This window comes from Loxodonta africana, chromosome 22 (assembly GCF_030014295.1).
Source record: "Loxodonta africana isolate mLoxAfr1 chromosome 22, mLoxAfr1.hap2, whole genome shotgun sequence".
NCBI classification, from domain to species: Eukaryota; Metazoa; Chordata; class Mammalia; order Proboscidea; family Elephantidae; genus Loxodonta; species Loxodonta africana.
In genome coordinates this window covers 46,582,595-46,609,620 of record NC_087363.1, presented here as the reverse complement: position 1 = coordinate 46,609,620, position 27,026 = coordinate 46,582,595, and the positions used below count along the sequence as shown (strand labels likewise).

Genomic DNA, 27,026 nt, shown 5'->3' with positions numbered 1-27,026 from the left:
GCCAAAGGAAGGTCCAGTGGCAGGCACAGCCAAAAGAAGGCCCGCCTACGTGAGCGGCTGAGAAGAAGCTGAGAGCTGCCTTTGTCGTAAGCTGTCCTGACTGAAGAACTGAATCCTGCCTCCTGAGTTGTATCTGTTCCTTCCAAGTTGTTCCTGATCCTAAGTTGTAGCCTGTTACTTCTGTAATAAGCCACATAATCATGAGTATGGTCTATGAGTTCTGTGTGGCCGTTGCAATGAATTATCAAACCCAGCAGAGAAGTAGAGAGTGCCATGGGGGGATCGCTGGTGTGAGAAATGGTGAAAAAGTTAGAGAGTGGAGGTATGTCAGACCTCCACCTCATAGGAACCAGCTTTAGGCTGATCCTGATTCTCATCCCTCTTCCTGGGTATAGACGAGGTCTGATGCTAACACATTACAGTGATATTCTACCAGTGCTCACTGTAGCCCATTTCATTGCTGAAAATATTTTCACCCTCTGTAGCACATTTTGCCAGCCTGTAGCAGTAACTCCCACTCACTTCCAAACCCGGGAGAGAGAAAGTTGGTGAGCTTGGTCACCTCTATTTGCAAGCTGAAGTATAGGTCTTTGTGCCACGGTCATTCAACAAACAGAATCAGTCCTCTGGAGCAGCTGCTTCTCTGTCTTACCTTTTGACTCACTGAGTCAGGCAGTCTGTGGGGGTTGGAGAAGGAAGACTTATTTATTTTTTCTCTGAGTTCTGAGAACTCTTTCACAAAGGTACCAGTCGATGATTCTTGATCTTTGTGTCTCTCCCTTTCAGCATTTGTTGTCTGTAGCTGGAGGTCTGGAATGGAAACTCGGCAATCGCTGACTCCCTAATGACCCCTTCCTGGCTTTTGTTAGTTCATAGAAATAAGCCCTGTCATTCAGCAAATCACATCTTGCTGGCTGGACCAGGCAGGCCTCAGGATAAATAGATCTATTTGTTTCCTCCGGATGTCCTTTTAGTAGCAGAGACTCTAAAATATACGCCTCAGTACATTTCCAGCACCTGAAACCCTGGACTGACTTTTGCCTGTTCATTGCAATATTTTAGAGTCAACATGACATATTTATTCCACATTTGAAAGCTTCGACTTTACTAAATATAAAATACTTTCTGAGAATATATTTCTGTTTATTGGAAATCTTTGGGAAAAGAAAAAGGAAAAGAAAATCTAGCTCTGCTATCCCTTTCTCATCAAGACAGTGTTCTTTTGAGTTTGAAAACCAGCTTCCTAATGTAATGAAAAGAGAAATTAAGTGTTCCCCAATATTTTTGGTGGCCTATTTTATGTTTAGGGTTGCTATGAGCTGGTATCGACTTGATGGCAACAGGTTATGTATGTTCTTGAACTGCTAGGACCTAAACTCAGCCAAGTCCTACAATGGAGAGGGAAGTACAAATAAGGACAGACAGAAAGTCTGACCTGCTCTTCTGTTGATGGCACCAAAAGAGTTTTGGGGCTGCAAAACTTCCATTTTATCTATTTATTTTTAATTGAGTAAATCCTGTGGGCATTTGTCAGTTAACTGGAGATCAACTGACCAGTCCTATCTGTCCTAGATTCCACAGTCAGGAGTTTAGAATAGGCATGTATGGTAGTCTATGACAGCAAAGTCTTTCACACTTTATTTAGATGAGGAATCGTCTGGATAATTTGTTAAAATTACAGAATTTCAAGGCCCAGAAGTGTTTCTTCAGTAGGGATAGAGAAGTGTCCTGAATCTGCATTTTTAACAGGCACAGTTGATTCTGATAAGGTGATTTCAAGTTTGCGAAGGAGTCCTGGTGGCGTAATAGTTAAGTGCTTGTCTGGTAACTAAAAGGTCCCATCCCATTGCTGTAGGTGGTTCAAACCCATCAGTGACTCCTAGGAGAAAAAGACCCTTGCGATCTGCTTCCACAAAGATTATAGCCTGGAAAACCCTATGGGGCCAGTTCTACTCTGTCCTATATGGTCACTATGAACCAGAATAGGCTCAATGGCATACAACAAGAATAACAACTTTGAGAAACATGGCTTGGAGTCTGTTTCAAACTTAATAATAAGATAATTTACACAGATCAAGAGCAGGCATTAGAAGCACAGAAAACTGTCTGCATTCTGTCTTTTTTTATTTGCTGAGAGATCATGAACGAATTATTAACCCTTTGGGCCTCAGCTTGTATAATTTTATCAAAGGAATAATGCTGCCATTTCCCCCACAGGGTTTCTGAGAAGATTAAATGGAATTAGATGCATAAAGTACAATGCACAATAAATATACGATATTATTTTTGGTATTATGATTTTGATATTATGATTACGATATGATTTTGATATTTTTGATATTATGAGTCAGAATCAATATTACGAGTTTATATGGTTGGTATTATTTTTGGGTGAGGTAAAGTATTTAAAATAGAAATATTGGTCTTCAATTGGTGAAGATCTCCCTCTTCAGACTCTAACCTCATTAGATTTCTGGAGGTGCTGAGTTGAAAAGACCAAATTAAAAAAAATTCTTTTTTTTTTTTTTATTATTGGGCACATCATTATATTCTATTCATTGTACTAGGATAAAACCAACTAGGTGCCGTCAAGTGGTCTCTGTCTCATGGTGACCACATGGGTGTCAGAGGAGAACTGTACTCCACAGGGCTTTCCGTGGCTGTTTTTCACAAGTAGATCACCAGGTCTTTCTTCCAAGGCAACTCTGGGTAGATTTGAACCTCCAACCTTTTGGTTAGTAGCACAGCATGTTAGCTGTTAGTACCACCCAGGTGCAAGAATAGTAACCCCATTTATCATTTCAGTAATATTAATGCAAGATGAGGCATTCAAGGCACAGAGATCTAAGAAATTTGTTGAAGATCTCATATCCAGTAAGTGGCAAAGCCTGTTTAATTACATATTTATTTGATTCCCAAATTCCTTTAAATAATAGAAAACACATCCTTTGTCAGGCATGTTAATTTTGTAAAGATTATTCTAAAAGAGAAAGCCCCATGAACTTGAGGCCCTGTTGAGTGCAGTAGAATAAGGAAGCCCCAAGACATAATAGCAGAAGGGTGAAAGAACTATAATGAAACCTGGTTGAATATTATAAGACTTTTTATGCAGCAGTGGCTTTCCCCATTGCTCTTGCCCTACGTGTTGCCCATTTTCTCTTGGTAGACTTCACCCTCCAACATAAAGCAATGGCAGTGTTTTAAAGGGGGCCTTTGTCATCTTCGACAAAACCTATTTTGAGTCTCAATTGAAAAGATCAAGGCTAACCCTATCGGGGCTTACAGGGAACAGGGTGCTTATTAAGCATGTATTCTTTAAGGTCATACCCAGCCCACGTTCCTGTGATTTATCATAGAAGAGGCTAAACAGAAGCAAAGTGAGAGGTGATTATAATTAGGGGGAGGGAGATAAAAGTTTAAAATAGTCACGTGTCTGAGCTTTTCTCTGGAGCCAATACATTTTCTTATTCCATGGTAATTTCCATGAATTTTTTTCTTGGTTGAACAAGAGTATGTAATAAAAAGACCTGTTTGACTAGTCTTACCGTTTAGTAATATGATTCAAGTCACTAAATGAGTTCATGTGTGAGATGATACAATCTTATTATTAGGAGAAAACTGATTTGCCAAGCTCTCTATTTCCATCCCAATTTTCATGTCTTAACTTTCAGGAATGAGCACACAAATTGGTGGAAATAAAAATATTTGAGGTCTCAGCTGTGAAGTGTTTTAATTAACCTGTGCTTAGTGCCTCTATTCTCAAGATTATGAGAGTCCCTAAGACAATTATGGCCTGTCTTTCTGGAATGTCAGTTTTACTTGAAGATTTGGGACAAATTTATCTTTAGAATCAAACAAATAAAGATGTGTTGCGGAATCAAATATAAAATGCATGTAGACTGTGATAATATAGCAGGTTGACATAAGGCTGTGCACCAGATACTCAGGGCTGGGTGTACTTTTTTGTTAGCTAAAACCTAAGTACCTACTTTGTGCTAGACAATGAGGGACATACTCTGCCTGCTCCATCTCATTGTGTCTTCCTGCTACTACAAAACAGATGTTATTAGCTCTGTTTCACAAGTGAGGAAACTGAAACTCATAGATAAAAAGAACTCTCCCATAGTTGCGCAGTAAATAGCAAAGCTTGACCTTAAGCTCAGATCTGAGGTTGGTGAAGTGTGTGCCCTTAACTACTAATATTATTGTTGTGGGGTGAATTGTGCCTCCCAAAAAGATACGTTGAATTCTTTCACCCCAGTACCTGTGAATGTGACTTGATTTGGAAATAGGGTCTTTGCAGATGTAATCAAGTTAAAATGAGCTCATATTGCATTAGGATGGGCCCTGATCAAATATGACTGGGGTCTTTATAAGAGGAGAAGAAATGCGGACACAGAGGGAAGGGAGCCCTGTGAAGATGTAGACATAGATTGCAGTGATGCGTCTACAAGCCAAGCAATGCCAAAGATGGCTGGCAACAACCAGAAGCTAGGTTGAGGCAAGGAAGGATCGATCCTTCCCTAGAGCCTTCAGAGGGAATACCCTTGCTGACAACTTGATTTCTGACTTGTGGCTTCTGAACTGTGGGATGGTAAATTTCTGTTCAGCTACCAAGTTTGTAATATTTTAACAACAGTCTTAGAAAACGAATACAGGTAGAGCGAATATTGGTAGTATCAGTGAACCTTCAGTGGAAGCAGTTAACAGTGACTTAAGTAAGAATGAAGGTATAGCTATACAAGTAATCATTTCTGAAAAGCCTATATGAAAAGGATCTTTTAATTTCTAGAGACTCAACTGACACATTCCCTCATCAGACTTTTGTAGACTTTTTGTGAAAATCAAAAAGATGCAGGTCATATTTCCCACCCTACCTTAAAAATTATCCACTGTTCTTTTAGGGGAAAGATAAACGGTCTTTTCTCCATAGTGTAATGTCTTGTTTTTCAGAAACTGGGACACACAGTGGTTTCTGGTTCATAATGAGAGCATTATCTGAATGAGAACTTTTCTGATATTTCTCAAAGTGGGGGATTTCAGAGTTAAAATGTGTTTACACTCAGCAGCAGAGGGTTAGTATTTCTGTACTTTTCCCAAGCTACATCTTTGTGACTCTGTAGTATCAGACTTTAACCAAATGCTTGAAACGTCAAACACAAATAGCTGGTTCTTCCACTTCAGAACTAGCCATGCACTATAATTTCCCAAATTATATGCATGAGATCAAGGTGTGAAAACTATTAATTGACTCTCAAAAGTGGCTTTAGCCTCAGCTTTCTCTGGGTAACAATAATATGTCTTTGGGTCTGCCCAGTGCTTTATTGTTCACCAGGAACTTTCTGGTAAATTATCTCATTTAGTTCTTATAAAAACCTTGGGAGGTCAGTTTTGATTATGCACATTTTGTATATTCAGATAACTTAATAGCTAGGAAGTGTTGGAGGAGGTCTCATACTAGGTCTTCTCATTCTAAGTCTTACATTCCTCCTGAAACATTCTGGTCTTCCATTTCACCTTTCTGCCTCACAGAAGCAGACAGGATGTACTGTGTGATGAATGCTGTGCGTGCTAACTAGGCTACTTCTAAGCCTAAAGATCATGTTGGCTAATACAAGGATAACATTTTTAGTCATTTGACTTGGGGATCTCTCTTCTCTCTTCCCTCATTTTGATACTCACCCCTGCCCCTTGCATGTCATACTGGCCTTAGTTGTCCAGAGGTCCTTGGATTGTAGGCTGCTGGTCATGCCTGCCCTCCACTGTGTTCCAGTCTCAATTATTGAGAGCTTTATCACTGGTATCCATCTTAATCAGGAAGATGGCACTGAAAATCAGATAAATAGTTCCCCAGAAAAGTGTTTGTAACTAATGACATAATCATTGTTGCTTCTCGGGATTTATTTTAACTTTGATCAGAGGATGCCTGGAGACTATACTGAATTGGACACAAATACATGAATTATTTATGATTTATTTTCTTCCTTCCATTGTCCCTCTCTTTCTTCTTCCCTCCCGTTCATTCATACATGAATTCATGTTGATAACAATCACTAAACATTTTGAATGTGCCAGGCAGTGTGCCAAACACTATGGATTAAAAAAAAAAAAAAGCATTATCTTGGCGAAGCCTTTCATTGACTTTTATTGAGAGTTATTGATGTAGGGTTGAAAATAATGTTTGAATTCGGGTTTAAAAAGGTGGTAAAGTGAGTAGAATGTAAATAAATATATAAATAACATTAACTAATAAAACACCAAGTCAATCAAAGAAGACTTATGGGAAGTATTTTTGGGCAGAGTAACTTTATCTCCTTAAAATAGTACTGTACGTATTGTAGCAAGTTGTCTTTTAGAGATTAAATTTGTGGATTTTTTTTTCCTCTCTCTCTCAAGAGTAGTACCAGAAAAATTACCATGGTATTACTTGGGAAGAGTTTTCCTTAGAAGGATAGATCACCTATTGAATTATTCAAGACAACTTTATCCTTAGGAAGGTACACCCATTGTCCCAGGAAATGTGTATGACTGTGGGAAGGAAAAAATAGGTGACTTCTATAATTTTTTTTTTTTTTTCTTAACCCCCTGGGAGGGAAGGGGGTTAAGGATTGTGGATCCATGAGGTGAAAGATGCAAATACCAGTCCTGTCCTGTGCATTCCTGACCTGATGATGCGAATGCAAATTACAAAAACTGAATGATTGCAATTGAAACTCTTGAGACTTATTGCAGGGCACCTAGGGCCGACTTTGGAATTGAGGAAGGGAAATTGTTTTCCTTGGCAGAACATATGATGACCTATTTGAGTTTCAGGTCATTGGAATGTTATCCTAGTGGTGGGCCCTCCTCGTCTTTTGGCCTGGGTAGAGCCAGAAGGAATGTGGCAGGAAGAATGTGTGGCAGCAAAAAACAAAGCAATAGAGGACTGAAGAGATACCAGTTATTTCCCTGATGGGATGTAGTCATCCTGCCTCCCCCCGCCACTGCCCCTTCTCCATTACAAAGCCTTTTTGAAAATTTATGTAATTTAAGAAGAGAGGGGGAAATTCCAATTACTTTCCACTGATACGGCATGGGAAATTGTGATTATTAAAGTTAATGAAATAGAAGTGACTGGATTTTTTTTTTTTTTTAACCAGTTTGTGGCGAAAACAAGTTCGACAGCTCTTGGTTCAACTACATGATTCACACTACATGTCAGTTACTCCATCCTGGCACCTGGTGCCTCCTACCATGGCAGACACAAACTGCTGTGCAAGGATGCTAAGTTGGTGATAACATTTTCTAACAATATTTTATAAGGGACACATTACAGTTCTTTTACACAAATTGGCCTCTCAAAGCCTGGTAGGTATCATGTAGTTAAGATCTGAAAAGGGCCTAAGGAGTTGAGAACATCTCATCAACCAATTATGATCTACACCAATTAGTTTTAAATGTAAATTTCTATATAAGTAGCTCTGACTAGAGATATTCATCTCTGGCGTTAGCCCTCATAATATGCAATAACGAGAAGAAATATGCTGTGCATATTCACTTTCTGACAGGCATTATTTGATTGCCTCATTTCTCTTTCATTGGTTTAGGGCATTCTGTCCCAAGATGGATGAAAATTTGCAGTGCCAAAGGGTCGAGGATTAGAGTCGGATGTGTAATGTGTAGAGAGGAATTTAGGGAGCCATCACTCATAATAAACACAAAATGTCCCCTGTGACTGCATTTGTTGGGCTCAAAGACAGCAAGCTTCTTAGAAAACTACACGCAAAAAAAAAATTTCCTTACCCTCTTATGACAAGATTGAATATGGATTTAATTATCTTCTCTACCCAAGCGTTTCAGAAGACTTTGTCCTGATGTATTAGTGTGTGACATTGTGTAGCAGAGAACTGTTAAAACAGCAAGCTGTGAACTGCTTACCTTGACCCCAGGCCTAACTTTAAATAGGTGAGTGTGTCCCACCCAATCCAGGCATGCCTATGTAGAGCATGACAGAAATGGTGAGCGTGTGAATTTTTGCCGATTATACCTTTCACTTGACTGTTATGGAGATCTCTTACTTTGCCAGTGCATTTTCTTCCCCTCACTCATTCTTCAAAAGAGGGCGCTTGGTGGACAGATTAAATCTTTTGGGCTAATAGAAAATTGGGAGTATTGAGTAGAAGAACAGGACCAGAGGAGTAGTAGAAAGAGGGGAGGACTCAGCAAAACAAGTTGTCAGTCTGCTTACTGAGAGTAGGGACAAGGAAGGGTAACATAAGGAGGAGTTGAAACCATGAGGGCAGGGGATGGAGAAAGGGTTTTTTTTTTTTTTAATTTTTATTGTGCTTTAAGTGAAAGTTTACAAATCAGGTCAGTCTCTCATACAAGAATTTATATGCACCTTGCTATATACTCCTAGTTGCTCTCCCTCTAATGAGTCAGCACACTCCTCTCCACCCTGTATTCCCCACACCCATTCAGCCAGCTTCTGTCCCCCTCTGCCCTCTCAACTCCTTTCCAGACAGGAACTGGCCACATAGTCTTATGTGTCTACTTAATCCAAGGAGCTCACTCTTCACCAGTATCATTTTCTATCCTATAGTCCAGTCCAATCCCTGTCTGAAGAGTTGGTTTTGGGAATGGTTCCTGTCTTGGGTTAATGGAAAGTCTGGGGACCGTGACCTCCGGGGTCCTTCTAGTCTCAGTCAAATCATTAAGTCTGGTCTTTTTATGAGAATTAGAGATCGGCATTCCACTGTTCTCCTGCTCCATCAGGGATGGAGAAGGGATTTTTTGAGACTTGAAAAACTGAGAAGTGTTATAGCACCTGTAATGTGCAAGCACAATGGAAGGGAGAAAAACAATTTGCTGTGGAACAAATGCTCTTTTCATATTATTAAAAATTCAACTTAAGTATTCATTATATTAAATTTACCTTTTGTTTTCTGGACTGTTTCATTCATTGTATCATGGCCTTGGGGCTGGTTTCAATGTGTGATGGTCTTTTAAGGGTTACATATAATCACTTTTCTAAAAAAAAAAAAAAAAGGTTGTTTAATTGAGAACAGGTGTCTGAAAACTACACCCCATGGGCCAACTCCAATCTGCTGCCTGTTTAGGTACATAAAGTGTTAGAGAAACACAGCAATGTTTGTCCATTTACTTGTGTCTGTGGCTGTTTTCATACTCCATCGGCAAAGGTGAGTACTTGGGCCAGAGACTATATGGCCCACAAAACCAAACATATTTACTGTCTATTTTTTTTATTCTCTTTTAAATTTTTAAATTTGAGATAATTTTAAATTCATATGTAGTTGTAAGGAATAATGCAGAGAGTTCTGTGTACCCTGTACCCAGTTTCCCCCACTGGTATATCTTTCAGCATTATAGTACGGTATCACAACAAGGGATACTGGCATCCATACAGTCAATATAAAGAACAGTTCCCTCACCACAAGCATCCTTTATTGTTGCCCTTCCCTCCTACCCCTACATCCTCCTCAACCCCTGGTAACCGCTAACCTGGTCTCCATTTTTGTGTGTGTGTGTGTGTTTATACACACATACATACATACATACACATACATATGTACACACACACATATATATTTTTTTTTCATTTCAAGAATGTTACTAAATGAACTCACATAATATGTTACCTTTGGGAGTGACTTCTTTTTTTCCTTCAGCATAATTGCTTAGAGATGCAGCCAATTTGTTACAACTATCAATATTTGCATCCTTCTTATTCCTGAATACTATTCCGCAGTATATATGTACCATAGTTTGTTGAACCATTCATCCACTGAAGAAAATCTCGGTTGTTGCCAGTGTTTAGCTGTTACAAATAAAACTGCTTTTAACATTTCTGCACAGGTTTTTGTGTAAACGTAAGTTTTCCTTTTTCTGGGATAAATGCCTAAGAGTGCAATTTTTGGGTTTTATGGCAGTTGCATATTTAGTTTTTAAGAAACTGTCAAATTGTTTTCCAGTTTGACTGTACCATTTTACATCCCCACCAGTGATGTGCGAGTGAGTTGGTGTTTCCACATCCTTTGACAGCATCTGATGTTGCCCCTTTTTTAATTTTTTATTTCAGCTATTCTTATAGGTGTGTAATGATAGCTCGTTATGGTTCAATTTGCATTTCTAGTGCTATCTGTATTTAATTTCTTTTCATGTGCTTATTTGCCATCTGTATATTCTCTTTGGTAACACGGTTGCTCACATCTTTTGCTTATTTTCTAATTATGTTGTTTTTCTCACTGTTGAATTTTGAAAGTTTTTATACATTCTAGATATTAGTCTTTTGTCTAATGTGAGATTTGAAAATATTATCTCCCACTCTATAGCTTGTCTTTTCATCTTCTTAACAGCCTTTCACAGGGCACAGGTTTTGTTAGTTTTGTTTGGTTTTTAATTGTGCTTTAAGTGAAAGTTTACAAATCAAGTCAGTCTCTCATACAAAAACATGGACCTTGCTATGTACTCCTATGGAAACCCTGGTAGCATAGTGGTTAAGAGCTACGGCTACTAACCAAAAGGTTGGCAGTTCGAATCCGCCAGGCACTCCTTGGAAACCATATGGGGCAGCCCTACTCTGTCCTATAGGGTCGCTATGAGTCGGAATCAACTCGACAGCAATGGGTTTGGTTTTTTTGGTTTATGTATTCCTAGTTGCTCTCCCCCTAATGAGACAGCACATTCCTCCACTCTACCCTGTATTCCCTGTGTCCATTTAGTGAGCTTTTGTCCCCCTCTACCTTCTCATCTCACCTCCAGACAGGAGCTGCCTATATAGTTTCATGTGTCTACTTGAGCCAAGAAGCTCACTCCTCACCAGCATCATTTTTTGTCATATATTCCAGTCCAATCCTTGTCTGAAGAGTTGGCTTTGGGAATGGTTTCAGTCTTGGGCTAACAGAAGGTCCGGGGACTATGACCTCTGGGGTCCCTCCAGTCTCAGTCAGACCATTAATCCTGGTCTTTTTTATGAGAATTTGAGGTGTGCATCCCAACTCTTCTCCTGCTCCATCAGGGATTCTCTGTTGTGTTTCCTGTCAGGGCAATCATCGGTGGAGCACAAGCGTTGATGTTCATTTTATCAGTATTTCCTTTCATGGATCATGCTTTTGGTGTTAAGTCTAAGAACAGTTTGCCTAGCCCTCTAGCCACTCCCAAAGATTTTCTTCTATGCTTTCTTCTAAAAACTCTGTAGTTTTATATTTTGCATTTAAATCTCTGTCCCATTTTGAGTTAATTTTTGCGTGAGGTGTAAGGCTGAGGTATTTTGTTTTGTTTTTTTGGAGGGAGTTTTAGCTATTGATGCCCAGTAGCTCCAGAACCATTTCTTGAAAATCACTATCTGGCTTTTTATGAAAAGGGTTTACTGACCTCTGGCCTAGTATATTATGAAACATATTTTACAACATAGGATCTAATTTACTATGTATCAGTTTAAGCATAAACATATTCAATAAATTTAAAAGATCTGCTTTGAAGTTTTCATATAAACTGTTTCTTTCTCATTAATAAATCAACAAAAACAGACAGTAAAATTGATAGAATGTTGTCTGATCTTATCTGGTCTGTGTGTCTCTTCCAGTGTTTTTCTGGTTCTGTTGAATCACTTCTGAGGGCTCTGCAGCCTTTTCTTCCGTATCATACAGGAATTTGTTTTATTTTATCAGGACCATTTTCAGGACTTGTAAACACCCCCCCCCCTTTTTTTTGTTTCACTATTTCTATACCTGTGTTTGGAGTTCACTTTGACCTCTGGATCTTTATCACCAAATTTTCAGCTAAGTGTATGAAACTTTCAGAAGTGCAGTCTAGCTGCTTCCTTTACTTACCCAGCATAGCTTCACCCTCTTTTAACCTGAGTGTTTCTCTCCTCTTGCATTCTGATCTCCTTACTGCATTGCTGTGAATGAGGGTCATTTAAAACATCTTGATACAATGGGTGGCCTTTAGACAGAAACACGGATGTCATGACACTCTCTGAGTAAACATTATTGAGTATCAATTCCTCCCCACCTCAGCTATAACTTTCCAAAATGATTCTAGTTCAACATTTTAGTAACAGATATGAAGGCCATAGTCTTACTATCAATTATTATGTTTATCTGAGGAAAGCATTTTTTCACACAAGTGACTTATCCAGACACCCAAGGATTTAATCACCACAATCTTCTATAACACTAATCATTTACATGAAATTTTTTCATAAAGAAACCTGACTCTTCCCTGTCTTCTTCAACAGAAGATGCTGCATTTAATCTAAACTTCCCTTGCAAACTCCTTGTTGTTAGGTGCCATCCAGTCGGTTTCAACTCGTAGATACCCTGTGTACAACAGAATAAAACTTTTTTTAGGCGTGCACCTTCCTCATAGTTGTTGCTATGTTTGAGCCCATTGTTGCAGCCACTGTGTCAGTCCATCTCATTGAGGGTCTTCCTCTTACTTTACCCTACCAAGGGTGATGTCCTTCTCCAGGGAATGGTCCCTCCTGATAACATGTCTGACGTTTGTGAGACAGACTCTCACCACCTTCTCTTCTAAGGAGCATTCTGGCTGTACCTCTTCCAAGATGGATTTGTACATTCTTCTGGCAGTCCATGGCATATTCGAAATTCTTCACCAATACCATAATTCAATGCATCAATTCTCCTTCAGTCTTCCTTGTTCATTGTCCAGCTTTTCATGCATATGAGGCCATTGAAAATACCATGGCTTGGGTCAGGCTCACCTTAATCCTCCAAGTGACATTTTTCCATTTTAACACTTTAAGGATGTCTTTTGGAACAGATTTGCTCAATGCGAAGTGTCATTTGATTTCTTAGCAGGGGTCAATTGTGGATTGAAGCAAAATGAAATCCTTGACTACTTCAGTCTTTTCTGTTTATCATGATGTTGCTCATTGGTCCAGATGTGAGGACTTCTGTTTTCTTTATTTTGAGGTGTAATCCATACTGAAGGCTGTGGTCTTTGATCTTCATCAGTAAGTGCTTCAGGTCTTCTTCACTTTCAGAAAGCAAGGTTGTGTTGTCTGCATATCTGGAGTTGTTACTCTCCTCCAGTCCTGATGTTGCATTCTTCTTCAGATAATCCTGGTTTATTTGCTCAGCGTACAGATTGAATAGGTATGGTGAAAGGATACAACCCTGATGCACACCTTTCTGACTCTAAACCATGCACTATTCCTTTGTTTTGTTCGAACTGCCTCTTGGTCTGTGTACAGGTTCCTCATGAGCACAATTAAGTGTTCTGTAATTCCCATTCTTCACAATGTTATCCATAATTTGTATGATCCACACAGTCAAATGCCTTTGTATAGTCAATAAAACACATGTAAACATCTTTCCGGTATTCTCTGCTTTCAGCCAAGATCCATCTGACGTGAGCAGTGATATCCCTTTTTCCATGTCCTCTTCTGAATCTGGCTTGAATCCTTTGCAAACTAGGAATCATTCTCATGCATGTCAGTTATTATACTAGATGCTAAAATAGTGATTCTCTCTATTACAAAGTGTGCATGGGACATTCAGCCCTCCACTGATCATCCCCGGAATTCTGATATTTTGAGATTTTGTGACTGATTTCAATAGTTCTTCCAGCTCCACTTTCTTTGACACTTTGTTGCTGCCTTTGCCCTAGCACTTCAAGATGTTGCTTCTACTATTCTTTAAACAAAAAATAGAATTGATCTGGTAAAGTTCCTCTGTGAATGAAGTGCATGAGATTAAAGAGGAAAAAAAAAATCTTGATGCCATTTTTTGGAGCCACCAAGGCAGGGGACAGAAGGAAAAGAAACTTAAATTTTCTTAAATATCATGATTACATTAAAAAATTAAAATAGATGATCTGATCTTAAGGAATTTCGAATTTAGTAAGGGAAGAAAATATAAACTGCCACCGTTCTCTTCTCTCCCCACATCAATGTATTTTACTCTCTCCTTGGGGCTTGATTCTGGCATTATCTGTTGGTGTATGTGCAACTCAGCCGTAGAAGTCAGGGCAAGGGCAGGTAGACAAGTCCTCGCCATTCGAAAGAAGCTCATGTCACTTCCTTTTATTGAGATGGGTAATATTAAAAAATATAATCAATGCTGTAATATGGTTACTGGATCTGTTATAATTTAAATGCTTACTTTTAACAAATTAACAATTTAATGTTAAAAAATGCACAATTTATGTAAGTGCATAATTCTTAAAACCAATTGCTAGTGTATTGAAGTTGTGTGGTTAAGCAATGGAACACATTTTTAAAGATCTTTGTTAAACATACTATCTTGCAGTCCTAAAAGTGTATCCCCAATGTTTGGAGACAATGTCAAAATTGCAAATTTTAAACGCTTTATAAATGTGAGGTATAAGTTGGGTAGCTGTTCCTTGACCTGTTAGGTGGGATGGGCCATGGTCAATTCATCTTCCCCAGTGTTAAGGATCCAGGGTGGAGTAGAAAATTCAAAAGTAAGTAAGGAACTCAAGAAATGTAATAATTATCCAGCCCAGTCATGGATAGAGCACCAAAAGAGCTCCAAAATTCTGAGAAAGATAATCATAGGCTTTTTGAATATGTAAGTGAATCAGAACAGCATGAAGATACACAAATAAGTGGAGAAATTGGATTCTTCAGGTAGAATCCTTCCATGTTGCTTGTCGTGGTTCTAGGGAGAAATAGCCACTCTCAGAAGGGCTAGTTTAGACTTTCTGAGATTGATACTTAACTAAAGTGTCTCTTGATAGGTACTTTATATCAGTTCACTTAGTAAGTACAAATTCAAATAGATATAGTATGATAAACTATAGCACAGTGGCCTGGAGGGTGGGCATTAGAATCAGATAGAACTGACGAATTAACTTACAACTTAACTGATGTTTTTTGAACAAACATTTCTGTTTCCTTATCTGTAAAAGAAAACCCTGGTGGCATAGTGGTTAAGTGCTGCGGCTGCTAACCAAGAGGTCAGCAGTTTGAATCCGCCAGGCAGTCCTTGGAAATTCTATGGGGCAGTTCTACTCTGTCCTATAGGGTCGCTATGAGTCAGAATCAACTTGATGGCAGTGGGTTTTGGTGTATCTGTAAAATGGGGATGTTAATATTGTAAGCTACCCTATAGTTTTTTTTTTTTTTTTCCTTCCTCTCTTTTGTTTGGTATTCAGTATACATGAAAAGCCTCCAAATTTTCAGATTGTTGTAGATGGCAAGTGCAGACACTCCCCTACCTCAGTCTTTTATCATTTGGTACTGAAGTTTTTTTCCCCCATTTATTTATTTATTTATTTATTTTCACCACCCTGTAGTTTTTGTGAGAAGTAAATGTGACTCTTCATGTAAAATGCTTAACACTGTGCTTGGCACAAAATACACTTGTAATGTGTCAATTATTTTTGATCATTATAGTAATACTTCATTTCAGCTCTTAAAATTTAGATAAAGATATATCTTTGCAAAGACATGGATAGGTATTACAATAACTAGTTAAAATTTGGTAGAAACTTTCAGTTCATTGTTTGATGTGTTGATATATTTAACAAATACTTAACATTTATTATACTCAGGATCTCTCATATAAAAGACTAAAGTTTTTTAAAAGTAGTTCTCACCTTTGTTTTCTAAAGCTTCATTCTTTGATGTTTGTTTTTGTGTAAGTGTTCACCTTTACATTTCTATTGGATTATGAAAAAAATCAAGTTTTTAAAATAGTTCAATTTTCCTCAGAAATTATGAGAATATTATAAAGACTTTATTTCTAGTGCTCTATAAAAGTATCTAGGCTCCCTGGGTGGCACAGACTAAAGGTTGGTAGTTCAAACCACCCAGCAGTGCTATAGAAGAAAGGCCTGACAACCTGCTTTCATAAAGATTACACCTAAGGAAACCTTGTGGGGCTCGGCTTTACTATTTACAAGTGGAGCTGCTATGAGTTGGAATCAACTCTCTGACAACGGAATTTTTTTTTTTTTTTTTTTTTTGGTTTATAAAAGTATCTATTGAAAGTAACATGCCATTACCCCATATTGTAATGCTTCAATTATGATAATATAACCATGATAATGGCTACCAAAATCAGACTGTTTTTATCCATGTCTTAGGCATACAGCCTACCTATAGCTTTGTGCAAAAGGCAGGTTTCTTCCTACTGGAAAGTTCTGTTGATGGCTTCAAATTATTCTCAGTTTGCTCCAACAGCTCTGTGCAGCTTGGAGCTTGAGCCTCAGTGGAGGAGGTGGAAATCATTGAGGAAATGTCTCACCCTGATGAAGCCACAAAGACCCTCTTGTAGGAGGCAGGGCTGCCTTGAACTCCTGCTCTAAACTGACAGGACCACAATGGCAAGCAATTTTCAAGATGTGGTGTGTGCTGCGGAATAACAGCTTTTCCAGTAAGTTCTTGTTTTCATGGAGAATTAAGTGTGCACGTAGGAACAAATAATCTCCAAAGGAACTGGAGTCTAAGTTTATCTTCTAGAAAATGTTAAGATATAAAATAAGCCCCTTAGCATTGTTAACTATTACATATTAATAACAAGAAAGCTGGCCAATGCTTTAAGCAGTTGAACAACAGTTTGGACAAATTGTCCTAGGAAGGCAATAGAGAGACCTTGGAATGGAGAAGCTGAGTGGAAAATTGGGAGCCAAAAGAAAGCTGGAGACAGTACAGATGGGCACATACTTACATTTGGTAATGGGATACAACGAAACCTGCCACAAAAGTTAGCTGTACCACTTCCCTTTCTGTCCCACTTAAGAAAGCAAAACCATGAATGAGAGGAGTACGAAAAACCATGGATTCAATTGAAAATGAATTAGAAAAGAGAAACCTACTTGTTAAGGGTTGATTTGTATCCCCTAAAAAAGATATGTTGAAGTTCTAACCCCCGATACCTGTGGATGTGACCTAACCTGGAGACAGCATCTTTGCAGATGTTATTAGTTAACATGAGATCGTACTGGCAAAGGGTAGACCTAATCCAGTATTACTTATGGCCTTATCAAAACAGGAGAAAAGACACAGTGTCAGAGTGAGGATGGCCTTGTAAAGACAGAGGCAGAGATTAGAGTGTGCTGCCACAAACCAAGAAACACCTGGAGCTACCAGGAGATGGAAGAGACAAGATAGGATCTTACCCTAGAGCCTTCAGAGAGAACAAGGCCCTGCCAGCACTCTGAATTTAGACTCTTAGCCCTCAGAACTGTGAGGCAATACATTTCTATTGTTTTAAGCCACCCGGTTTATAGTACTTTGTTACAGCTGCTGTAGGAAACTAATATACTGCCCTACTTACTACTTATAAAATCTGACATTTCGATCATGTACAGTACTTAAAATCAAATCTGAAGAAATTCATTCCTCCACAATTTTAGGGAAAGTATATCAAAGACTGTTTTGAAAACATAACAAGCAATACCAATTACTCTAATCCTTAGAAGTTAGTTAATGGAAACAAATTTCTGATGAATTAGTAATTCGGCAAAATGGTTTTTCAGTTAATTAATGATTATGTGAGATAGTGAGGAGGTGGTCATTCAGTTAAATTGTATTTTCACAAATGGGAATTTGTCTAATTTTTTTAGTACATTGGTCATTTGGTGTGTTGGAGGGCTGTCCTCTTCATGAGAATAGCACACCCTAGTTTGTCTATTTCATTGGGGCCAGTTTTATTTACGTATTGTAACAGCTTTTTCTCTGTAAGCGCTTGAGCTTGCTATCCCTGTCTTATACTATTTTACACATGATTGACCTATTTGGATTTTAAAAATGTACTTTGTTATTGTTCAAGAACTGAATATATCATTCTCAATTTCAGAAAGTCCTACAGTTGAAAGGCAGTTAGAAAGCTTATCCTAGTAAACACATTATTATAATAACCAGTCCAGAACTAAGCAACATGATTCTTTCCTGAAATGAATAATACACTGGTCTTCCATTAGATAACTTTAAGGTGCTGTTGGCTTTTTAAAGAAAACATATCTTACTGTTGAATTATTTTGAATTTGTGATGAATTAAAACCCAGGTTCTTGGGGCCATCTGCCTTGCCAGCTCCCAGGCTGGTCATGCACCTGGGACAGGGAGCAAGCCAAACCAACCGTGCTTTGGTCTCCGCGCTTAGTGGATCCGAACCGTGGGCGCAGCTGTCCTGCCTTGCCCCAGTCCACCTGCGAGGGTGGTGAGAGGCAGCCAGGATGACAGCTCTTTCCAGGAGCTGAGCTACCTGCTGAAAAGCATGATCGGCAAGTCCCACTGGAAGCTTCTGGCTCTGCTGGCTCTGGTCCTGGTCATCATGGTGCAGTATTCCATCTCTCAAGAAGACAGTTTTTATTTTCCCATCCCAGAGAAGAGAGAACTGTGCCTCCAGGGTGAAATCAATCCATTTTTCCACAGCTTAAGGATTTCTTCTGAGGCAAAACACTCTCTGCCTATAAGCTACTCTGTGGGACCAAGGGTAGAGAAGACCTGCTCCTCCAGGTTCTAGTCTTCACCAGCTATGTCGTGGCAGAGAGCATCTAGAGCCTGAAGCACTGCTGCTGTGTGGTGGTGGGGAACAAGCACTGGCTGCAGAACAGCTTCCTGGGAACGGCCATCAGCAAGTACGACGTGATCATCATATTGAACAACACTCCAGTGGCTGGCTTCTAGGGGGATATGGGCTCCAAGACCACCAGGCATCTCTTCTACCCTAAATCTGCCCACTTCGGCCACAAAGTGGAGAATAACCCAGACACACTCCCAGTCCTGGCAGTATTCAAGATGGATTTCTACTGGATTAAGACCACCCTGAGTGACAACAAGAGGGTGCAAAAGGGTTTCTTGAACTAGCCTCATCCGGGACATCAACCTCCAAAAGATTAGGATTCTCAACTTCTTCATGGAGATTGTAGCTGACAGACTGCTTAGCCTGCCAGTGTAACAGCCATGCAAGTTTAAGCAGAAGTCCACCACAAACCTGTTGGCCAACACCCTGCCCCACCACTTCTGTGATTTTGTACACATTGTTGGCTTTGGCTACCCAGATGTCTATGACAAGAAGCAGACCATTCAAGCAGATCACGCTCGAGTTTGTGGTGGGGTCAGGCTACAGCGTCTCCTGGAGATGCTGGCTGACCCCCTATCCATACCTGTGGAGGTGGCCAGTGCCAGCGTGATCCAATTAGACTCACTTCCCCATCTGGGAAGAAGGTCCCAAGACTAGCAAGGGCTGAGAGGCGGCGTGCTCTAGGCTATTCTTGTAGAACCCAGATGTAGTCAGGGTGGAGATGCTGGGACTGCAGGAGCTGACCAAGGACAGGGCTTGTTGCCATGGCACCCCCTCTCTGCCAGCACTGAGAGATTATCTAATGGGCTATTTAATTTAAGGGTAGAAGGTGCTGTGGGCCAGTCCCATGACATTGAGAAAAAAGGCATAGTACAGTGTTGTGCTCACTTTTTATAAAAATACACGTGATGGGCACACAAGCACTTAGACCCAGAGCAGGCCTCTCAGCAGGGTAGGGAAGTCTGGAGGGGCAGGGGCCCCCCAGAAGGGCTGTAGTCTTCTAGTAGGCATGGGAGGAGAATTAGTGGGGGGTTCTGTGGAGAAAGGGACTCTGTCTACAAAAGAGGTTTCAAACCTACCATTAAACCATTTTTCCTAAAATGGAAAAACCAAAACAAAACAAAAAACCAGGGTTTTTATCTGTTTTCTTCATATAAACTGCTACCTAATAAGGTCTCCTTTGTCCTGCATTTACTGATTTTGTTTTTTAAGTTATAGGATGAAATTTGTGTTGTTTTATTCCTTCTAACTGAAATAATTTCTCTGATTAGGATTTTGTCCATTTACTTGTCCTGCATTTACTGATTTTGTTTTTTAAGTTATAGGATGAAATTTGTGTTGTTTTACTTCCTTCTAACTGAAATAATTTCTCTGATTAAGATTTTGTCCATTTACTTAAGTTCGTATGTGATGCAGTCGAATGCAGCTGTTTTAGTCTGACTTCTCTAGAGGAACAAACCCAGATACAGATAGAGAGACATACATAGAGATAGACATATATAAATATTTATTTTAAGGAAATGGCTCATGCAATTGTGGGTTCTGACAAGTTCCGAATCTGTAGGCCCAGTGGCAGGCTAGAGACTTCTCCTGGCTTATGGGATTGCAGAGGCTGTGGAATAAAAAATCTGCAGGTCAGGTGGCAGGTGAGAGACTTTTGTATACTTACGTCCAAGAACTGGAGGTCAGGCGATGAGAAGACTGCAGGGTTGAGAGAGCGAGCTTTGCCAGAACATCCATTTATATACTGGAAGCAGGCCACACCTCCATGGAAACTCCCCTTTCAGCTGGTTGGCTGATCACATCATGGAAAGTAATTACATTATGGAAGAGCAACCAGTCCCATATCTGTGAAACCACTGAGAATTACAGCCTACCCAAGTTGACACATAACATTAGTCATCACAATGGCATTGACAATTCATAATGTGTATAATATTTTATTCATGTATTCATAAAATAATAAAATATTGGGGTTTGAAAGAATTTTTTGAGATTATTTTTCTCCAATTTCTCCTACATAAATATTTTCTGTAAATCCTGACACGTGGTAGATGTCATCTCACCTCACTTTCTTCTAGCATCCAGGAAGTCAAAGTTTTTAGGTGAAGAAGTAGGTTTGGAAATGAGGTAGCCAGGTCTAGATCTGAATTCTAGATCCATTACTAGTTTCATTACTGGTTCTATTAAGTCTCTTTGCCTAGTTTTTTTTTTTTTAATGAGATAATTACACCTACCTGAAGTAACACTATGATGATTGCATCAGTTAAAGATGCAAATTCTGTGCATGTAAATAAATGTTGTTAGCTGCTATCCAGTTAGCCCCCATTTCATGGCAACCCCCAAAGGGAAAAAATGCTGCCCAGTCCTGCACCATCCCCATGATTGGCCAGTTGTGATCTATAGGGTTTTCACTGGAGTTTTGTTTAAGTCCCTTCAGGACTTTCTTCCTACACTGTCTTAGTCTGAAAGCTTCACTGAAACCTGTTCAGCATCATAGCAACATGCAAGCCTCCACTGACAGACAGGTGGTGGCTTCACATGACGTGTACTAGCCTGGAATCAAACACAGATCTCCTGCCTGGAAGGCAAGAAGTCTACCACTGAACCACCACTGCCCCCGCCCCCCACTTCATAAATATTAGTACCTGCCTCCATTTCTTCACCATGTCGTCTAGTGTGATGCAAAAGATCAACACATGTAGGATTTGGTTGAGCCCATTCAGAAGAACTGATTTCCCTTAAAAACAGTACCAGGGTGGGAGAGAACAAATGTTAAATGCAAAGACACTGTGGTGAGAAGCAGTTTGGATGTTTGGGAACTATTAAATGGCATAGCAACCAAGCTGTATATAATTTAAGAATAAAAGAAAATTACACTCTTCCCTCCTTTGCCGTCCCAATCCATGTTAACATGGGAGGCTGTCCATTTAGAAGAGTGAGTCGACACTGTTAGAGTGCTGTGAAGCTGATTTTTCCTTGAGCAGTGTCTAGAAGGGACATATTGACAGTTGTTCCACTTTGCTGTGCTAAGAAGAAAGGTGATACAAGCAATTTCCTGATGAAGATTTCTCAGGAAATAAATTGGGCATCAAACAACCCACAGGTGGATGATGCCTCACTGATCTTCTCCATGCTTGATGTATTAAGAGAGTAAATTGAATAGGCATTTTCAAATGGTGAAAATGATCATATTGTTTTGTGAACCATTTCTAATGAGCCCCATTAACCTAAGTATTCTCCACTGTGGGTTGTTTCTCAGGCCTTCAGCAATGAGCCAATTATCTTTGAAATGGAGCTCGTAGGAGGAATCTGCCGATGGCAGGGCATCAATTCTACACCATTCAGTGGTGCTCAAACTTTAGTCTGTTTTATGCCAAGTGTGGTCTGTGGGCCAGCAGCATGGCCACACCTGGGAGCTTGTGAGATGCAGCCTCCTGAGTCCCACCCTAGATCTACTGGATTAGATTCTCCATTGTAATAAGATCCCCAGGTGAGTCTTATGCAGGTAAAACCATGAGAAGCTCTGCCTGATAGGTGGATGGATACATGGGAACATGGATAGATAAATGCTTTTGAATTGACTCCAACTCATTGTGACCTGTGTACAACGGAACAAAACATTGCCTGGTCCTGCATTGCTCTCATGATGGCAAGCGTATTTGAGACCATCATTGCAGCTCTTGTGCCAGTCCATCTCAGACTGTCTGCCTCACCCTCGCTGGCCTGTACTTCACCATACATGAAGTCCTCCTCCCACAATTTATCCTTCCTGATGATGTGTCCAAAGCAAGCAAGTTGTCCAATGTTCTGTTGTGATCATAAGATTTTCATTGGGTAATTTTTGGAAGTAGACTGCCAGGCCTTTCTTCCTAGCCTAGCCTGTCTTACTCTGGAAGCTCCATAGAAACCTGTCTACCATGGATGACCTGATGGTATTTGAAATAATAACAACAGGGCATCCAGTATCACAGCAACATGCAAGTCACCATAGTACAAAAGACAGATGGGTGGTGGTGGAGATTATATATATATATATATACTCTGATATATACATGGGTGTGCATGTGTGTACACACACACACATATACACACGTATATTCTCTATGTTTGCTTCTAAGAAGCATTCTGGCTATACTTCTCCCAAGACAGATTTGTATATTCTTCTGGCAGTCCGTGGTACATACATTCAGTATTCTTCACCAGCACCATAGTTCAAATGCATCAATTCTTTCATCTTCCTTAATTATTGTCCAGCTTTTGCATGCATGTGAGTCAACCGAAAATACCATGGCTTGGGTCAGGCACACTTTAGTCCTCAAAGTGACATCTTTGCTTTTCAACACTTTAAACAGGTCTTTTAAAGCAGATTTGCCCAATGCAGTATATCATTTGATTTCTTGAGTTCTGCTTTCATGAGTGTTGGTTTGTGGATCCACGTAAAATGAAATCCTTGACAACTTCAGTCTTTTCTCCATTATCGTAGTGTTGCTTATTGGTACATAAAAGGAATGGCAAAAACATTTTTGTTTTCTTTATGTTGAAGTGTAATCCATACTGAAGGCTGTAGTCCTTGATTTTCATTAGTAAGTGCTTCAAGTCCTCTTTGCTTTCAGCAGGCAAGGTTTTATCATCTGCATACTGCAGGTTGTCAATGAGGCTTCCTCCAATTTTGCTGCTGCATTCTTCTTCATATAGTCTAGCTTCTCAGATTAATTGTTCAGCAACAATAAGTATGGTGAAAGGATATAACCCCGAGCCACACCTTTCCTTACTTTAAACCACATAGCATCACCTTGTTCTGTTTGAACAACTGCCTTTTGGTCTATGTACGGGTTCTGCGAGAGCACGAGTAAGTGTTCTGAAATTCCCAGTCTTTCCAATGTTGTCCCTAATTTGTTACGATCCACACAGTCGAATGCCTTTGCATAGTCAGTAAAACACAGATAAACATCTTCTGGCATTTTCTCCTTTCAGCCAAGAAACATCTGACGTCAGCAATGAGATCCCTGGTTCCATGTCCTCTTCTGAATCCATCTTGAATTTCTCAAAGTTCCCTGTTGATGTGCTGCTGCCGCTGGTTTTTGAATTATCTTCAGCAAAATGTTACTTGCATGCGATATTAATGATATTGTCCGATAGTTTCCACATTCTCTTTGTTTGCCTTTCTTTGGAATGGGCAAATATATGGATCTCTTCCGCTCAGCTGGTCAAGTGGCTGTCTTCCAAATTTCTTGGCATAGATGAATGAGCGCTTCTAGCGTTGCATCTGTTTGTTGACACATCTGAGTTGGCATTCCATCAATTTCTGGAACCTTGTTTTTCACCATTCCCTTTAGTACATCTTCGACTTCTTCCTTCAATACCGTCAGTTTTTGATCATATGCTACCTCCTGAAATGGATGAAATTCAGCCAATTCTTTTTGGTATAGTTACTCTGTGTCCTTCCATCGTCTTTTGATGTTTCCTGCATTATTCAATATTTTACCCATAGAGTCCTTCAGTATTGTAACTCGAGGCTTGAATTTTTTTTCTTCAGTTCTTTTAGCTTCAGAAATACTGAGCATATTCTTCCTTTTTGGTTTTCTAACTCTAGGTCTTTGTACATTTCATTATAATATTTTATTTTGTCTTCTTGAGGCACCCTTTGAAATCTTCTGTTCAGCTCTTTTACATCATCATTTCTCCCTTTTGCTTTAGCTACTCTACATTTAAGAGAAACTTTCAGATTTTCTTGTGACATCTCTCTTTGTCTTTCTTTCTTGTCTTTTTCATGACCGTTTGCTTTCTTCATGTATGATTTCCTTGATGTCAACTCACAACTCGTCTAGTCTTCGGTCATTAATGTGCATTGTGTCAAATCTATTCTTGAGATGGTCTCTAAATTCAGATGGAATATACTCAGGGTCATACTTTGGTAATAATATATGTATTACCTGAGGCCAGCCCTCCAGGGATTCTGATTTAGCGAGTTTGGCATAGGACTCAGTAATCTACATTTTTTACAATACAAGCTGTCCTCAGATCACACTTTGAAAAAGCCTTTTCTTGGTTAGATCACTTCACCTTTGTACAACAGGCTTTTCCTCTAGGAAAATCAGGAAGAGTGGAAGCTTAAGGTGCCTATGTTTGCTGGTCAGTGCCTTTCTGAGGCTGGACTACCCCAACAGCAGCACTATATGCACAAGTCATAAATGTACTTTAATTTCAATCCTTTAAAGCCACAGTGGCCTGTTTATTTGTTTATGTGTGTTTGTGTACTTACACACGTTCACTTTGGTTTTATTTTGTAAATTCTCTAGGCAGTTGAAAAGAATACGCTGGAGTTGTAGAACTCTGTGTGTGTGTGTGTTTTGAGAAAATAAAGTGCTGTTAAATAAATGGACACATTTCTTTAAATGTTGGAAGCTCCCCCCAGAGTTTGTGAGTGCCAGTAGAAGCAGTGCTTGTCTCTGCAAAGTAAATTGAATCTGTTTAATCAAATTACTCCAGGGAGATTCACAATTGGTAGAATACAGTGGGAGGTGACCTTATGTCAAGGTTCCTGTTTGCTTGCTAATGCTTTCTTTCTGTGTGTTTGTGTGTGTTTGAGGGGAGTGGTGAAAAACCAATTGATTTTGGAGTATCCACGCCAATCTTCATTCCCAACTCTGGAGAACTCTGCCAAGTCTGAAAAGGAAGAACGAGCAGAATTGGAATTGAAAGGGAAGGAGAAGAAATATATTACCACAGAGAGAAACTTGGAAGAATTACACTGAGAAAATGTATAAAAGGGTACATTTACTTGTTGAGAGAAAAGCTTTATTTAGTCTTTAAAAGGTATAAAGGTATGTGAAGGGACATACCCCAATGCACATATGAAGTATGTGCTTACAGGACGCCAGTATACGATTGTACAATGTCAAGGAAGGCAAGACCCTTAGAGATCACATAGTCTATCTTTTGTTCAGTAGATAAGGTAACTGAATCCCAGAGAGAAGTGACATCACTAAAGATCTGACAATTTAGAGACAGAGCTAGGAATTGAATTCTCATCTCCTGGGATTCTTATGGAAACGTGAAGGTCATCCTTGTCTGCTTTCTCTCCTTTATGGCCACTTGAATCCATCAGTAAGGCCTGACACTTGTAGTTCTGAATCCACCCACGGATCCCACTCTCTACCCTGAGACCATCCAAGTTTAAACCACCATCCTTGTGTCCCTTCCCTTCTTAGCTCGAGCCTTATTAGCTGCCTTTCAGGTCTCAAACATTCAGACTGTTTCTCACCACAGGGCCTTTGCATAGGCTATTCTGTTTCACTGTCCCATGCCCTTTCTCTGCGGGTTCCAGTTTATACGTCAGCTTAAATGCCACATCTTCATGAAGACTAGCCTTACAATATCTTCTTAAGTGTGTCTTCCCTGTAATTCCCTATAAGTACATGTTTAACATGTATCACTGCATTTATCACAACTTATCATATATAGTTTTATAGTCTTTTCTACTACAATAGAATGGTAAATAACAGAAAAAATTAGGCTGATCATATACTATATTGTCCAAACCCTGATACTAGGGAGAATGAAACGGATGCTGTTATTAATTATCCCATGACAACAGGCTTAAGCCAGAACTCTACTGGGCAAACTGGGACATAATGACCATGAGAGTCAGTGTTATTCTCACATGGAAGTAGTGTTTGTTCATATATGATATTTCCTAGGCAAAGAAAAGCCAGAATAACTACAGTAGAGTTTAAAATTTCACCAAGAAAAAAAAAACAACAACAACAAAATAAAACTTTAAGCCTGGCTGTTGTGCCTCTTGCTGTTGACCCTATAGGGCAGAGTAGAACCATCCCATAGGGTTTCCAAGGAAGCGGACTACCACATCTTTCTCTCGTGGAGGAGCTGGTGGGTTCGAACCACCAAATTTTTGGTTTTCAGCCACCAGGGTCCTTGGCTGGTGAACAGGAATGTATTATGTCAGCTATATTTTATGACATTTAAAAGTTAACCTCTGCACCCAGTCTGTTCCCCCACAGAGGTGAAGCCCAAGCCTGACTGCTCAGCCATGGCTGTCTGCTAACAGGTTCCAGTCCCTCCTGTGCTCACCTGCACAGCAGGTCTGTTGACTCAGAGCTCTGTTTTTATGTATTCTTCTCAATACCTGCAAGCCAGAATTCCAATACTGTTGTTTCTTATGAACTTTTAAAATTCCCTGAGACAGCCTGCTGGGGCTGTCCTAGTTCTCTCCTGGGATATAAATTATTGTTTTTGTTATTGCTCTGGTTACAAAGCTCTGTAGATTTTGAATGGTCTGTTCTAATTTTTATTTTCCCTATAAACCCTGTTATTTTTGTGCCCAATTTTATAGAACAAAAGATTTTTCAAGAAGACATATATGGGGCCATAGCAGACACGTATAAAGCCTGTATAAGTATGTACTACCTGCCAGATGATTTTGACCAGATTTGTTGTATTGTTTGTCATCCTGGTGCAAAGGTAAGCTTTCCCAGGGTGGCATC

The 27,026-nt window shown here is 39.6% G+C and overlaps 1 pseudogene; it reads left to right on the top strand.

Moving 5' to 3' along the window:
• The first annotated feature begins 17,934 nt into the window (after positions 1–17,934).
• LOC100660096 (CMP-N-acetylneuraminate-beta-galactosamide-alpha-2,3-sialyltransferase 4-like) lies at positions 17,935–19,129 on the top strand (annotated as a pseudogene).
• Positions 19,130–27,026: the final 7,897 nt, after the last annotated feature.